Source organism: Podarcis bocagei (assembly GCF_964188305.1).
Source record: "Podarcis bocagei genome assembly, chromosome: 2".
Taxonomy (NCBI): domain Eukaryota; kingdom Metazoa; phylum Chordata; class Lepidosauria; order Squamata; family Lacertidae; genus Podarcis; species Podarcis bocagei.
This window is the reverse complement of record NC_138126.1, coordinates 113,671,605-113,686,417: the sequence shown is the minus strand read 5'-3', so window position 1 is coordinate 113,686,417 and position 14,813 is coordinate 113,671,605. Positions and strand designations below refer to the sequence as shown.

Here is a 14,813-nt window from a genome sequence, read left to right as displayed (position 1 = left end):
AATGCCCCTTGCCTGGCTTGCTGGGGAGATCAAGGTGGGTTGTCAGGAGCTCAGCCTACACTCGAGTAGGACCCTGGCAGAGACACATGCCCGACTGGCATGTTCTCTCACTCCTGGTCTTTCATTCGGGAGCTTCAAAAGCTTTCTTCTACCTGAACATCACAGTGACTGATGCCAACCAACAACGGCACACTTAGGGATCCGCAGTGTTCGCACATCATGCGTGACAGACCTCAGCAACTCAGCATTTTGGCTAATCTACTTTATTTACATATAAACACACACAGAGCACTGCAAAGAGAAAAAGAACAAAGGACAATAGTCCCTCTTTACGGAACACAGTAACACAAACATCCTGTCTCTGTCACTTCCCACTCTGTGGAGTCAAAACATATACCGTCATGTGAAAGATAAATATCCCATGACTGCAATCATAGAGCAGGAATTCTAACAGGTTTACAGGTTATCAAAGGTGCAGGAGTCGCTCATATCTGCTGCCTGCACAGGCCTGCTCTTTTTGGTAGAGTCTGCACCTCTTTTAGTCCAAACAGTGGTTGCAGGCTGCAAAGGCACTCACTCTCCCCCCACTCACACTCCTCGACACGCTATCATGAAGTCCAAGCGAGAGAAAACTCTTTAATGAGCTTTTGAGTGACTGGGACCACCCCTATAAATGGCAGGCTGTGTGAATAGAAGTCCCTGCAGCTTATTCTGCTCTGCTCCTGTGAAAGGAGTCTCACTTAAGCTGCGCTGAAACGAGACCCTTCCATTTAAAGCTACCCTTTTGTGAGAAAAAATAAAAGGTACAGCCGTCGGCATCTTGTAAAACACCGTTCGACATTTTCCTTCTGAAGAGATGCGGTCATTTCTTAATTTCACCGAACCCACTGTCGCTATTTAAAAGTAGACCTGCCCTGCCCAACATCTAACTCATGCAAGTTGATTTTCAGCTCCATCCTATTTATTTCCTTATTTCATCTGTAGCCACCAGAGCCAACTCCTAGGGATCAAGCTCTCTTTGTGTCTGCCCCCCCCCGCATGAAATATTTGAAGGGGCCAGGCCACCCCCACCCCCAAAGTTGATGGGCACATTCAAATGATGTGTGTGCGCCACATCATGTGATCAATTTTATGCAGGTGGGGCTTGCTGGGCCCCCAATGTTTTATTCAGGTTGGCACCCCTGTTTGTAGCCCGCCTTTTCCCCAAGCTCAAGGTGCTGTATTTGGTTCTTCCCCTCCTCATTTAATGCCCACATCAACCCTGTGAAGTAAGTTGCACTAAGATGCAGTGGTTGGCCCAAAGTCACAAATTTTAGGGAAGCTTTTAATGTGTGATGTTTTATTCTGTTTTTAATCTGTTGGCAGCTGCCCGGAGGGGCTGGAGAAACCCAGTCGGATGGGCAGCGAATGGATGAATGAATAAATAAAATTTTATTTTATCATCACCCGAGAGTGGATTTGAACTCTGGTCTCCCAAGTCCTAGTCCGACACTAGCCCCTAGACCACACTGGCTTTCTATGCTATTGAGATACAGTGGTGCCTCGCAAGACGAAATTAATTCGTTCCGCGAGTTTTTTCGTCTAGCGAATTTTTCGTCTTGCGAAGCACGGTGTCAGAAAAGTTTTGGAAAAGCTTCAAAAATCACCAAAAACCTCAAAAAAGGCTACCACACCGCGTTCTATGAGTTGCTCCTCGAAGTCAAGTCGCAACTGTATTAACGGTGTTAAGAAAAAGGAAACAAACTTGCAAAAAACGCAAGGCGTTTTCGTCTTGCGAAGCAAGCCCATAGGGAAATTCGTCTTGCGAAGCAGCTCAAAAACCGCAAAACCCTTTCGTCTAGCGAGTTTTTCGTCTTGCGAGGCATTCGTCTTGCGGGGCACCACTGTAGTGGCAAAATATATTCCGAGGTATGAACTCCAGGTTATACTTGGCTGTTACAGATGACGTTTACACATATGCACTATGCATACTCTTGCTAGCTAAAAGTTATTATTATTATTTATTGAGTACCACCCTATACCTGGAAGTCTCAGGGCAGTTCACAGAAAAGATCACAACATATATAATCAGAATAAAAACAGCAACCCAATAAAGAAAAAACCCAGAAAAGAGCCACATTTTAAAAGGGTATAGGATGTCAATCAGATCAACCAAAGGCCTGGTTAAAAAGGAATGTTTTTGCCAGGCGCCTAAAGGTGTATAATGAAGGCGCCAGGCGAACTTCCCTGGGGAGAGCATTCCACAGACGGGGAGCCACTGCAGACAAGGCCCCGTTCTTGTGTTGCTACCCTCCAAACATCTTGAGGAGGCAGCACACGAAGGAGGGCCTCAGAAGATGATCTTAGGGTCTGGGTAGGTTCATATGGAAAGAGGCGGTCCTTGAGGTATTGTGGTCCTGAGCCGTTTAAGGCTTTATAGGTCAAAACCAGCACTTTGAATTGGGCCCAGAAACTAATTGGTAGCCAGGGCAGTCAGACCAGGATCGGTGTAATATGCTCAAACTGTCTTGCTCCGGTGAGCAACCTGGCCGCTAAATTCAAAAGGTTATTGTCAGAGCTGCTTCAAGATCCTAGCTCACAGAGGATCACGCTAGCCAGCGGTCATTAAGTAAAAGTCTTTATTGAGTTACAGTTTCCATTCCCAAGCTGCTGCGTGCAACTCTACGTCTAATGGCTAGATCGGCGAAGCTCCGTCTGAGTCTCCGCCCCTTGTGCACCAACTTAATATCCTAGCCCTGCTCCACCTTTTCCGCCTGACTGCTCTCCTCTGGGTCCCTCTGCCCCCCGGGGTCTCTTCCTTCTGGGATTCTTCTGACGCCGACCCCCCGGAACTCCCTGTCTCCTTGCGCCGGGCTTTAGGACCTGGCTCCCTTTCCTGGCTGCCTACTGCGTCACTTTCCTGTGCATTTGAACTTGGCGCGCGCGCCCAACCTTCCACTTTCCGTCTGACCGTTTCTTCGCTCCCCGATGGAGGTGTGGCCACTCCTGACTCGTGCCCTCCCCCCTGTTGCGAGCTGCCAGCGCTTGATCTCTGGCGCTCCTCCTCTTCCCTGCTCTCTGGCTGTGACGCTGGTCCCGATTTCCAACTGCTCTCCTCTGAGTCCCCTCTGGCTCTATCTTCCTGGGGTGTCCCCCTAGGCTCCCCCCTTGCCCTGACCACTGGTGCTCCTTTCTGTGAATCTTCTGATTCACTGGAAAGACTCGGAGATCTCGGGTCGTCGTCATCACTCATCCTTTCTTCTGCCTCCTCCCCCTCGATCTCTGTTTCCTCCCTTGCCCTTGCCTCTGCTCCTGAACCCCTGACATCCATCCCCCCCTCGAAGCCCCCCGTTCCCCCCTCCCCTCCTTCCGGTGCGGGAACTGGGTGCTGCTGTGTCAGAGGGACGAACGTCGGATACAGTTCGCTTCCCGTGGCGGGCCTCCATCTGAAGTCTCCCGGTTCTGCCTCCCTGCTCTCGTCGACGACGGTCACCTCCGCTTCCATCTCTGTGCCGCCGTGCTCGAAACCAGGGTCGTCCCCGAAAACGTCCATGTCCGTCTCTCCCTCACTTCCTCCTGGCGGCGTTGCTCGTCCTGGACCTTCCTGCCACTTCCTGCGCCACTGCTCCTCTGGTCTATCGTCCCACCAATACGAGGGTTCTGAGGCAGATCCCGAGGGTGACCCCTCCGGGGAACGGGCGTCTCGTATCGGGTCCTCGTCCGAGTCGAACCCCCGGAACGTGCTGGCAGAAAGCGTTGGCGTGAAAAGCCAGTCGTCGAAAAATTCTGCTGGCATTGGTCTATGTGGGAAGAGGGCATGAAACTCGTCTTTGAGCAGAGGTTCGTCCAAGGCGTAGCCCGGCACCCAGCTGTTCGCACTGGCCGGGGTGCCCTCCTTGGCGAGAAGGTATTCTACCCCTTCTTCCCCCCATCTGGAGTCCAAAATCTCCGTGACTTCGTTGATGCGTTCCTTCTGTGCCACTCCCGCGTGCCCGGTTCCTTCTCTGAGCGGACTCGGTGCCGTTCCGGGTTCCTGAAACCTGTGCGGTGCCTTGTAGGGGGTGAGCACCGATCTGTGGAACACCGGATGCATTCTGGAACCCTCCGGAAGCGCCAGCCTGAAAGCCACCGGGTTGACCTGCTCTTCGACTTGGTAGGGCCCCAGTTGCTTATGCCCCAGCTTCTTCTTGGCCAACGACCTGGCCGGCACTGCGTGGGCTGCTAACCAGACCCAGTCTCCCACATGGATCTCTTCGCCAACCCTTCTGTGTTTGTCCGCTTGCACCTTGTATGCATGTTTGGCCAGCTCCAGGTGTCGCCGCAGCTGATCGTGGACCTCCTGCAACTCCGACGCGAACACATCTGCTGTCCGCGGCTCCCCCACCCCCTTCCTTTCCAGTCCCGGGAAGGTTCTGGGGTGCCTCCCGTTGTTAGCGAAGAACGGCGTGACCCCCGTGGACACGTGCTTCGTGTTGTTGTAGGCAAACTCGGCGAGCGGCAGGTAATCCACCCACGTCGCAGGCTGTTGATTCGCATAACATCTCAGGTACTGCTGCATGATGGCATTGACCCGCTCCGCCTGCCCGTTGGTCTGCGGGTGTCTCGCCGACGCCAGGTTGATCTTGACGTTCAGGAAGCCCATCAGCTTCTGCCAGAAATTCGAGATGAACTGGCGCCCCCGGTCGGACAGAATAGACCGTGGCAGACCGTGAACCTTGAACACGTGGTCTATGAACAGTTTGGCGGTTTGCTCCGCCGTGGCCACCTTGGCACACGGAATGAAATGTGCCATCTTGGAGAACAAGTCCACCACCACCAGCACGGCCGTCTTGCCCCTCGAGCTGGGCAGATCCGTGACAAAGTCCAGGGCCACCCTCTCCCATGGTTCGACCGGAGTTTGCAGCGGTTCCAACAGTCCGGCCGGCGGTTTGTGCACCGGTTTGGCCCTCTGGCAGGTGTCACACCTCGCCACGTAGTCCGCGACCTCCCCTCTCATTCCGGGCCACCAGAAGTCCCTGGCGACTAATTCCACCGTCTTCTCCTTGCCAAAGTGCCCGGCAGTGGGCGCGTCGTGCAGCTGCTGCAGTACCTTGGCGCGAAGTTCGTCTCCCGGCACGTAGATGGCCCCTTTACGGATGAGCAATCCATCTCTCAGCTGGAACTCGTCGGTCGCTGCCGTGCCCCTTTGCACCTCTGCCATCTTCGCTTGCGCGAAGGAGTCATCCTGCAACGCTCGCCGCACCGCCTCCAGGTCCACTGTTGCCGCAGCGCACGCCCACACTGTAGGTGCGAAGATGTGCATGGCGGCCGCTGGCGTGGCGTTCTCCAGATACTGTGGCTTACGGGAGAGAGCGTCCGCCATGATGTTGGTGTCCCCCGGGACGTACTCTATTCGGAAGTTAAAGTTCGCAAAGAACTCAGCCCAACGTATCTGCCTTTGGTTCAGGAACTGTGCCGTGTGCCAGTGCTCCAGATTCTTGTGGTCCGTGCAGACCTGCACCGTGTGCTTGGCGCCGATCAGGAAGTGCCTCCACGCTCTGAATGCTGCATGAATGGCCAGCAACTCCCTGTCCCAGATGGTGTAGTTCTGTTCGGACTTGCTGAGCTTCCTGGAGTAAAACGCTCCCGGACGCCAAACCCCCTGCGGGTCTTTCTGCAGCAGGACTGCTCCCACGGCTCTGTCCGAGGCGTCTGTCTCGACCCTCATCGGCCTGCTGGGGTCGACATGCAGCAGCTGCTCTTCCGACGCGAAGAGACGCTTGAGTGCCTGAAAGGACTGCTCCGCCTGCTCTGTCCAGATGAACCTCTTTTTTTTGGAGCTAAGCGTGTCCGTGATGGCCGCTGTCTGCATAGCGAAGCCTTTGATAAACTTGCGATAGAAGTTCGCGAAGCCGACAAACCGTTGGACCTCCTTCCGGTTGCGTGGGCTCTTCCAGTCCAACACCGCTCGAACCTTGGCGCTGTCCATGGCGAGCCCCTTGTCAGACAACTTGTAGCCCAGAAAATCCACCTCCGTCACGTCGAATTGGCACTTCTCCAGCTTGGCGTAGAGCCTATGCTGCTGTAGCCTGCTTAGCACTTCTTTGACGTGTCTGTCATGCTCCTGCTGCGATTCCGAAAAGATCAGGATGTCATCTAAGAAACAGACGCACGTCTTGTAGAGGAGCCCCGCCAACACGTGATGCATGAACGCTTGAAAAACGTGGGAGCCATTTTGCAATCCAAAAGGCATAACTCTATATTCGTAGGTGCCCAGCGGCGTGAACATGGCTGTCTTCCACTCATCCCCTTCCCGCATGTGAATGAGGTTGTATGCCCCTCGCAGGTCTAACTTGGTGAACACGCTGCCCTTCCGTACCTTTGCGAGGAGGTCGTCGATTCAGGGCATGGGGAAGTCCGATGGCTTGGTCACACTGTTTAAGATGCGATAGTCCACCACAAGTCTTTTTTGGGGCGTGTCCCGCTTCTTAACAAAGAATACAGGACTGCCCCCCGCTGCCTTGGACTCCCGGATGAAACCGCGCTCCAAATTATGATCTATGAACTCTTTGAGTTCCTGCAGTTCATCCTCAGACATGGAATACAGCTTCCCTTTAGGCAGCGCCGCCCCCGGCAGCAGGTCAATTTTGCAGTCATATGGTCTGTGGGGGGGTAGCCTGTCTGCCTCCTTCTCGCAGAAAACCTCCAAAAATTCTGCGTACTTGTGGGGAATCGCTTGCAGCGTGCCTAGCAGCAGCTGTGTCTCCTCTTCCTCTCCTTCCTGCCGGGGGACGATGCAGTGTTCAGCACAAAAGGAAGAGCCGAAGGTCAGCTGCCTCTGGTACCAAGCCAGCGTTGGGCTGTGCTTGTCCAGCCAACTCATGCCCAATACAATGGGCGTGTCCGATAGTTGAGTGACGTTGAAGCTGATGATTTCCTTGTGATTCCCAAGGCGCATCACCATTGGTGGCGTCTGCTTCACCACTTGCCCCCCTAGCAGCTCCCTGCCATCCACCGTGACCACCTGCAGGGGCAGCGTGGCCGGCAGCAACTGTATAGCGTGCCGGTCTACAAAGTCTTGCCCTATAAAGTCCGCATTGCTTCCCGAGTCAATGGTGAGCGGCACGTCCATGGTGATTCCATTGGGCAGCTGGAGCGATGCGGTGAGCCTCACTACTGGTTTGGGCGGGAGGGGGTCCATGGGCTGTGAAATCTCCGGGGACTTCTTCACTGACACGTCTGGCTGGGCCCCATTGCCTCTTCCTCCAGCCAGACATCGTCGTTTCCCTGCTGTGGTCCTCCTTGTTGAGTTGCTGCAGTTACCATTGCTGAGGCTGCAGTGTGCTTGTGGAGCCTCCGGGGACACTCTTTCGCCATATGCCCTGGATCCTCGCAGATGTAACACTTCCTGTTCCCTCTAGGAGGCTTCGCTTTCACTGTTGTCGGTGCTAGGGCTCTGGCTGCTGATTGAGCCCTTGCACTTCCAACCTCCATAGGTTCCACTCCTCCTCCTGGCGGAGGCGTGGATTGCGCACGCGCTGCTTCTCTGGGAAGGAAGGAGGAGCCCCTGGCTGGTTCGCGCCCTCCACGCCCCTCGTCCCTGCTCCACGGACGTTCTTCCAGCCGCACCCCCACGGCTAGTGCCCTCTGAACGATCTCCTGCGTGGTCCGGGGTCTCTCCCCCCTCGCAATTTCATCTTTAACAGAGCCGTGCAATCCCTCCCAAAACAGGTCTCTTACAGGAGCCGAATCCCTGTCCCATTCCAGAGCACTGACCAAAGCGAAAAAGCGGGCATGATACTGCCTTACGCTGGCCCTCCCTTGTTTCAGTCCATGTATCTGCTGCCGAGCAAGATCCACGTCAATGCTTGATAAGAAACACCCATCCATCGCTTTAATAAAGGCATCCGCATTTTGGAGCGCCGGATCCTTATCCCTCCACAAATTGCGCAGCCATGCTTTAGCTTCCCCATGCAAATGGGACATGATGAACCCCACTTTCTCTTGCTCATCTCTAAAGTCTTTTTTCAGCAGTTCCAGTGCGCACATTACATCTGCTCTAAAGTTGGGGTACTGCTGCAGGTTCCCATCGAAGTGAGAGACCAGACCGCCTGTTCGTCTCGCCAACCCAATTCCCTCCTGTCTGGGTGTCAGTTGCCCGTGCTTCGTAAGCATGTCCAACCTGACCTGGAGATCCCTGCAGGCGGCAGCTGCCTCCTCCTCTCTCTTCCTGGATGCGAGAGCCTCGGCATTCAGTTGTGACACTGCTTTTCTGAGTTCCTCTATCTGCTGCTCAGCCGTCATGTTGTCTGCCGTTCGTGAGCTAGCTAGTAGGCACCTGCTTCTCTCCTCTCCTCGAGGCTGTAGATGCCCACAATTTAGTGAGACGGAGCTTACTGTCAGAGCTGCTTCAAGATCCTAGCTCACAGAGGATCACGCTAGCCAGCGGTCATTAAGTAAAAGTCTTTATTGAGTTACAGTTTCCATTCCCAAGCTGCTGCGTGCAACTCTACGTCTAATGGCTAGATCGGCGAAGCTCCGTCTGAGTCTCCGCCCCTTGTGCACCAACTTAATATCCTAGCCCTGCTCCACCTTTTCCGCCTGACTGCTCTCCTCTGGGTCCCTCTGCCCCCCGGGGTCTCTTCCTTCTGGGATTCTTCTGACGCCGACCCCCCGGAACTCCCTGTCTCCTTGCGCCGGGCTTTAGGACCTGGCTCCCTTTCCTGGCTGCCTACTGCGTCACTTTCCTGTGCATTTGAACTTGGCGCGCGCGCCCAACCTTCCACTTTCCGTCTGACCATTTCTTCGCTCCCCGATGGAGGTGTGGCCACTCCTGACTCGTGCCCTCCCCCCTGTTGCGAGCTGCCAGCGCTTGATCTCTGGCGCTCCTCCTCTTCCCTGCTCTCTGGCTGTGACGCTGGTCCCGATTTCCAACTGCTCTCCTCTGAGTCCCCTCTGGCTCTATCTTCCTGGGGTGTCCCCCTAGGCTCCCCCCTTGCCCTGACCACTGGTGCTCCTTTCTGTGAATCTTCTGATTCACTGGAAAGACTCGGAGATCTCGGGTCGTCGTCATCACTCATCCTTTCTTCTGCCTCCTCCCCCTCGATCTCTGTTTCCTCCCTTGCCCTTGCCTCTGCTCCTGAACCCCTGACAGTTATAATATCAGCTTAATGCTGCTGTGCATTAAGCAAATGAGGTATGTGGAAACACAACCTTGCACTGAGATGAGGAATGTACCCCCCCCCCCAATATTTATTGGACTATAACTTACATGATTCCTGACCTAACATCTGGCAAGTCACAGGTTTCCCAGCCCTGACCAAACATGCAAGATGTGGGACTTACAAGTGCTAGATCCAACCAATGACGTTTTGCCCAAATTGGTGTTTTTTGGTTGGTTGTTTTTAAAGGCCAGTGGGGTGCTTTATCCATTTTCAGCATGGGCCAACTGTGTTGTTTTTTTACCTTGAAAAGCTAAAAATAACATCCCGAGTGCTGCTTATAGCTAAACACTGTACACTGGCATAGAATTGAGCTATAGATAAATAAAAGCACCAGAAAATACACAATGCACCTCACATATCAAAGTAAAGACTCAAGAAAGAGGCTGCATGCAACATCAGCGGCTATTCATGGCATCCCGAAGGGATGCAGGTGACGCTGTGGTCTAAATCACTGAGCCTCTTGGGCCTGCCAATCAGAAGGTCGACGGTTCGAATCCCTGCGAGGAAGTGAGCTCCCATTGCTCAGTCCCAGCTCCTGCCAACCTAGCAGTTCGAAAGCACGCCAGTGCAAGCAGATAAATTGGGACCGCTGCGGCAGGAAGGTAAGTGGTGTTTCTATGCACTCTGGCTTCCGTCACAGTGTTCCGTTGTGCCAGAAGTGGTTTAGTCATGGTGACCACATGACCCAGAAAGCTGTCTGTTGGCAAACGCCTGAAAAGCGAGCTGAGCACCACAACCCCGTAGTCGCCTTTGGACTTAACCGTCCAGGAGTCCTTTACCTTTCTTTCAACATGGCATCCCTAAATGCTTCTTACAAGAGTCTACTTACCCACGGGACTGCTTCTCCTGGTACGCCCCGCGGAGGACCTTAAGGTCCACAAATGGCAACACTTTGGAGGTCCGAAGTCGCAAGGAGGTTAGATTGGTCTCAACTAGGGCCAGGGCCTTTTCAGTACTGGCCCCAACTTGGTGGAACACTCTGTCACAAAAGACTAGGGCGCCGCAGGGCCTGCAAGACAGAGCTGTTCCGCCTGGCCTTTGGTTTGGACTCAGTCTGATCCTTATGTTTCCCTCCCTTTATGGCTTTGAACTATGGGTTACTATTAAAATGAGGCTGCTTTTCAAACTGTATTTTATCCCGTATTTTAAATTGTTGGGGTTTTCCCCCCCCTCCCCTATGATGTTTTTATTGTGATTTTACCGGTGTTAGCCGCCCTGAGGCCGGCTCTGGCCGGGGTATAAATAAAATTATTTTATTATTTATTTTATTTTATTATTATTCTCTTCCCACCCCTTGTGTGGAGGCTAGATGAGCGTCACATCTCATCTGCATAAAATAAAGTAGTGGCGACCCCTCCTTGCTGTACGCATGAGATGGAGACCCATGTTTACCACACAGTGGTAAAATCCACATCGCCATCTACCACTGACAGACCCACGAGGAGGATACCAAGAGAGAAAAACAGGCTACGGTGACCCTCAGTGCTTAGCTCCAGCCCAGATTGTTGTCCTCCCCACAATCTCGTCTCCCACAACCTGCCCTGTGTGGAGCAACTTGACACCAAAACAGAAGTTAGTTTTCATTGTGGTCTTGCAATTTATTTTCATTGGTGCTTGTACAGGAGGATCTGTATGCTAGAAGACGGGATATAAATACAGTGGACGCTTGTGCTGCGAATGTGATCCGTGCGGGATGCAGATTCGCAACCCAGTGTTCGCAACCCGTGTCTGCGCACGTGCAGGTTGCAATTCAGCGCTCCTGCGCAAAGCACGATTTAGCGCTTCTGCGCATGCACGACCGCCAAAACCCAGAAGTAACCCATTCCAGTACATTTGGCTTTGGGCAGTCCGCAACTCAAAAAAACACAACCTGAAGCGGCTGTAACCCAAGATACGACTGTAATTGCAATATACAAGAAGCCTGTGGGCTGGACTGACTATGAAACCTGAATTCCAACTGGGAGGGATGGAGGTAGGGCCTGGGAAGGGAGTTCGGCCGACGCCCACCCCCTCAAATTTGCCTATTGTTGTTGTTGTTTAGTCGTGTCTGACTCTTCGTGATCCCATGGACCAGAGCACGCCAGGCACCTCTGTCTTCCACTGGCTCCTGCAGTTTGGTCAAACTCATGTTGGTAGCTTCGAGAGCACTGTCCAACCATATCGTCCTCTGTCATCCCCTTCTCCTTGTGCCCTCAATCTTTCCCAACGTCAGGGTCTTTTCCAGGGAGTCTTCTCTTATGAGGTGGCCAAAGTATTGGAGCCTCAGCTTCAGGATCTGTTCTTCCAGTGAGCACTCAGGGCTGATTTCCTTAAGAATAGGTTTGATCTTCTTGCAGTCCATGGGACTCTCAAGAGTCTCCTCCAGCACCACAATTCAAAAGCATCAATTCTTCGGCGATCAGCTTTCTTTATGGTCCAGCTTTCACTACCATACATCACTACTGGGAAAACCATAGCTTTTACTCATATTCTGCTCAAAACTGCCTTTTGCCATGTAAGGAAGACCTACCCACCAACCTCGCTTCCAACGGGTTGAGATCTGAATTCAAAACACATGAATGTGCCACACTATCTCATCTAGTTAAGTAGTTCTCAATAGTCACTGACTTTCCTTGGTGAACTTAAGGATTCACATTAACCACCTGACCGCAGCCTTTGTCAAACATGTTGGGTGCAACAAACCCCAAAGACAACATCTGTTGGTAAAAGACAATGCCAAGCTTTCAGGATTATCAGAGCTCTTCTGCATGGTTTTTGGGGCTGCCAAGTATATATTAACGTTTGTTGATTAATTAAGAGACTACAAGAAATGCTGCTCGTTATTCTGGCAGATTTTTGTCTGTGTAGAAAAATATTTCATGCAACTGCTTAGGGACAGCAAGCATTGCCTTAAAAAGAGGCACACCATTTGTGCAAGAGGAGAATTGACTAGAAACAAAAAGTGTTTCTTCTTTTAGAAAAAGCTTTTTTTCTTTCTTCAAAATTTCCTGAATTGGCGTGAGGTCTTAATAGTTTCCCCTTATGTATCTGCACACATGGAATTAAAAATAGCAAGCAAACACGCAAGGAGTCTCTCATGAATTAAGTGATCTAAGAATTTCAGATCCACACAAAGGAGCAAAACCAACTGTTGGCGTCTTGGAAACAAACATATTTGCTTTATTCATTTGACTGAGCAATCTATGGTGGGAAGAATGGAAACTCGGCAGAAATATAAATCAGTTTCATCTGCAATCACTAGCTCAGCCGTTTTAACCAAACTACGGGGCTAAAAAGAAAACTTTGGGCAGAGTCCTGTGATATGTAAAACTAGTGGGAGTTTTAATACCTATTTCAACAGAAGGTGGGGGGAAAGAGGTTGGATTTGAGCTATGAGCAACAGAAGTAATCAGATTATATTATCATAGTCGTGATTTAATAGATAGAAGATAGGATGCAGCAAAAGGGGAGAAACAACATGGAAAACAGGGTAGGAAGTTGACAAAGATGAAATTGTGTTTCGATTGTATATGTTAAAAGTGTTGAAACTTAATAAAATATCATTGAAGGGGGGAAAAGAGTAGTTTTATTTATCCAACAATGAATACACATTATACGTAGCATTAAACGGTATCATTTGGAGTATTTCTGATATTATCTTTAAACATACACACTCTATTCCCGAATCATCATGGAACCATGAATTCGAAGTGTTGGCATTCTCTCCTAAATTATCTCCTTCTTTTCAATTAGCTTATTATTATTTTAATGGGGGTTCCTCCCTCCCTCCCACAGCTTTTTGGACTTGCTCACATAATTGCCTATATTTTATGTAAATGGAATTGTTACACCGTAAAATGATATACAAATGTGTCTACCACACAAAGTCCAATAAAGAGCCTGAATGAACCCATTATTTACAATGTAACGGCATCTGATAGCAGCCTGGGAAACACAGACCTGACAGATGCTCGCCCATGACAAGGCCTGGAAAAAAATTGAATGAGGAGGGCTCCAATAGACCACAATTAATTGACTTTTAAAATAACTCCTTTTTTCACAGTTCTACTTGGCTGAGCAGGATTCACAAATTGCTGTCTTGAACTTTTTAATGGGACAAAATAGCTGCCAATGAAAGTCTAAATGACATGGACTTTGAATGGGAACCATACAATGACCACACCGTGACATGTTTTTAACTGACATATTGATTATTTGAGAAGTAGCAGTCACTCAATTGAAGACGGAGGAGAAGGGGAGGGGAGGGCTGGGGTGGAAGCAGTGGGTCGGGGTGAGGAGCTATGCGGTTTCTTAAAAAGTTGCACATTCTGCTCACAATGTAGAGGAACAATTTTTTAACTCAGAAAGAAAAAATAGTAAGTGCCCAAAGCAAGGTTCGAACAATTCAGTAAAGTTTCACAGAAAAACTTGCTTGCTTCCAACTTGTGGCTGCATCTCTGGTCCAAAACAGGTAAAGTGGTACCTCTGGTTATGTACTTAATTCGTTCTGGAGGTCTGTTCTTAACCTGAAACTGTTCTTAACCTGAGGTACTTTAGCTAATGGGCTTCCCGCTGCTGCTGCGCCGTCATGCGATTTCTGTTCTCATCCTGAAGCAAAGTTCTTAACCCGAGGTACTATTTCTGGGTTAGCAGAGTCTGTAACCTGAAGCGTATGTAACCTGAAGCGTATGTAACCCAAGATACCACTGGATTTCTGGATGGTCAGCAAACAGATCCTCTCAATGAGGAATTGTGGTCAGTTTTGAAATAGTGCAAATCTATGCCTATGCCTAATAATAATAATAATAATATTTTATTATTTATAACCTGCCCAGCCACCCTGGGCGGTCCCAACAGAGTATCAAAAACACAATCAAACATTAAAAACTTCCCTAAACAGGGCTGCCTTCAGATGTCTTCTAAAAGTCGGGTAGTTGTTTATTTCCTTGACATCTGATGGGAGGGCGTTCCACAGGGTGGGCGTCACTACCAAGAAGGCCCTCTGCCTGGTTCCCTGTAACCTCACTTCTCACAGTGAGGGAACCACCAGAAGGCCCTCAGAGCTGGACCTCAGTGTCCGGGCTGAATGATGGGGGTGGAGATGCTCTTTCAAGTATACAGGACTGAGGCAGTTTAGGGCTTTAAAGGTCAGCACCAACACTTTGAATTCTGCTTGGAAACATACTGGGAGCCAATGTAGGTCTTTCAGGACTGGTGTTACCGTATATGGTCGCAGTGGCCACTCCCAGTCACCAGTCTAGCTGCCGCATTCTGGATTAATTGTAGTTTCCAGGTCACCTTCAAAGGTACCCCCACCTGCAGCACATTGTAGTAGTCCAAGCGGGAGATAACTAGAGCACTGTCAACATTGAGAGGATAAGATCATGCACCAAAGGAAAAAGCACACAAGTGCAGAGAATGCCCCCAATCGGTGAGATAGGTGCATCTCCTAGTGAGATCTGGACCCAAGACTTCCTGGTTCACAGTGTAGGTCAGAGGTCAGCAAATTTTTTCAGCAGGAGGCCAGTCCACTATCCCTCAGACCTTATGGGGGGCCAGACTATATATATATATTTTAAAAAATGAACGAATTTCTATGCCCCACAAATAACTCAGAGATTCATTTTAAATAAAAGCACACATTCTACTCAT

General features: G+C 50.7%; 1 long non-coding RNA gene across 1 annotated transcript in view; it reads right to left on the bottom strand.

The window, feature by feature from the left end:
- Positions 1 to 14,725, bottom strand: part of LOC308580258 — a 423,078-nt gene extending 408,353 nt beyond the window's left edge. The window contains exon 1 of the long non-coding RNA XR_014004758.1: positions 14,050 to 14,725. This is a non-coding gene — a long non-coding RNA (uncharacterized lncRNA). The remainder of the gene's footprint in view (positions 1 to 14,049) is intronic.
- Positions 14,726 to 14,813: the final 88 nt, after the last annotated feature.